General features: G+C 51.9%; 1 protein-coding gene across 1 annotated transcript in view; it reads left to right on the forward strand.

The window, feature by feature from the left end:
- Hoxb9 (homeobox B9) overlaps positions 1-697 on the forward strand; it is a 5,223-nt gene extending 4,526 nt beyond the window's left edge. The window contains exon 2 of the mRNA XM_031352859.1: positions 1-697. This exon is cut by the window's left edge and continues 1,209 nt beyond it. The gene's annotated coding sequence lies outside the window, so the exon portion shown is untranslated.
- The last annotated feature ends 1,357 nt before the right edge of the window (positions 698-2,054 follow it).

Below are 2,054 nucleotides of genomic sequence, written 5' to 3' on the forward strand. Positions count from 1 at the left end.
CACCATAGAGAAGGCCAGGTCAGGAGAGTCTGAAAATTTTATTATGAATCAATTCCCCAGCTCCCTTCCAGAGTAGGCAGTCAGGGAAGGAGGAGCAATGACCCCAGCAAGCAGGGCTAGTGGGTATCTCTCCATTTCACCAGTTTCCTGACCTAGGAAGAAGAGAGCCCCTTGGCATCCAGCCAGAGGGCCAAAGGAAGACACCCCCAGAGCTCAGAGTGGGGACTTCACCTCCTGCAAAGTCCACTGCTATATCCATCCTGTTGCTGATGCATGCTTTTGGGAAACAGTCCAGTGTGCAAAAGAGAGAGGCAAGCATCCCGCCTCCCCATTGAGCCGAGGCGCATCCTCTGCTTCCCCATCTTCTGCTTCTCCCCTCTCCCCTGCTTCTCAATCCTTTCCACCCATGGACTTTTGTTCCCGCTTCTCCTGACTGCAAAGAGGTCATTCCAGTAGAACTTTGAATTTTATTTTATTAATATTATTATTATTTTTTTTTTTTTTTGCTTTGTCGGTGGCTGTGGTGACATTGTGCTTGTGTTTTGTGATTTCTTTGGCAATGATTTTCAGTTGTTGCTTATAAGGGAGGGTTGAGGGTGGGAGTGGGGAGGGCAAGGGGCCTAGAGCTCTAATTGTTTGTTTTGGAAGAAAAAGAAAAAAAAAGAACAAAAAAATATATATATACCACTCTAGAAAACAAACCTCTCCTGCGTCTTATTCTGTGTGGCTTCTCCTCTGGTCGTTAAGCAAAGAAGAGTCCAGTTGCTAAAAGCAGGGCTCCAAACAAAGGCAAGTGAGTGTCCACAGCCACAGGCTATTTCTCCTTTGACCTTTCAGATCTCGCTACCTGCTCTGATGGTGCCGACACCTGGTGGGTACCCAAGCTCCAAGACCTGGGCTCACACTGAGCAGGGCTCTTTCGGTAGAAGCAGGAGAATGGAGACAGAGGAACGACAACCTCCAACATCGTTTGGAGAAGAGTCTCCCCATAGCAAGGGGTCTTCACCCAGACAGAGTTGCTCTGGAGACCTCCCCCCACACACACACTAACTCAGGGCCGGAGAGGCTTGGCTTGTGGTTCCTGGAGGCGCCCGCATCTCTCAGCTAATCACTTCAAAACATGCTGCAAGGAGGAAGTTAGCAGCTTTTCTCTACTCTTGCCTTGAGGACCTTTGTTGAGTGTAGGTGGAGACCCAGAGGTGGGAGAGAGCTCAAATGGTTGAACCTCAAGATTCTTTGTCGACTCCCCCACCCCTGACACACACACACACACACACACACACACACACACACACCCCTAGGGAATCATAGAGCAGCAGCCTTGGTCTGAGGCTTGCTGAGTCTGGAGGGTTGTTGAGATCAGGGCGAGTGGCAGTTCTCAAAAGAAAGCCACAGAATATAGAACACAAACGTTTCAAAAGTGGAGAATAATTCCTTTTCAAAAGGATCTCCCCCTCCCCAATTACACTTGGTTTCAAGAATCATCTTCCCGTCCCTCTCATACTGTGGTGTCCCCGCCAGACCCTGTCGTGAGGTCCTGGAAGCCCTGGGTTTTTTTCTTATCCAGACGTGAGGACTCGGCTACTGCCGGCCTGCAGCTCTGCCGCTGACCTCGCGCAAGCGTCTCGCCTGCTGCACACGCCACACTGCAGCGGAGACACTGTGGGTTGGGGTGGAGGTGGGGACAAAGGCTAGCCAGAGTGAAAGAAAGAAGCCCTGGCGAGGCCAGCCCTACCCCTCTCTAACGAAAGGGCGAGGGGATCCGAGAAACAGGAGGCGAGAGACGGAGGAACTCCTGGTACCGCAGCTGGAACAGGCGGCCTGCCAGGAGGGTTATGTTAAAGATGGAAAATTAATCTAGCTTTACAGCTGGTGTAGACTAGGCTGTTTCTCCTCTCCAGGCTCTGCCGGCTGCAGAGAATGAGCAAAGGAAGCCCCAGTTTCTGCCAAAAGGAAACATAAAAAGCAAGGCTGCAGACTGGGCCGCTGCAGGGTTGGAGGCGAGGGCGTCTGGAGTTGCCTCTGGCAGCGGCGTCTGGGTCCCCAGCCCGGGG

This window comes from Mastomys coucha, unplaced genomic scaffold, assembly GCF_008632895.1.
Source record: "Mastomys coucha isolate ucsf_1 unplaced genomic scaffold, UCSF_Mcou_1 pScaffold5, whole genome shotgun sequence".
Taxonomy (NCBI): Eukaryota; Metazoa; Chordata; class Mammalia; order Rodentia; family Muridae; genus Mastomys; species Mastomys coucha.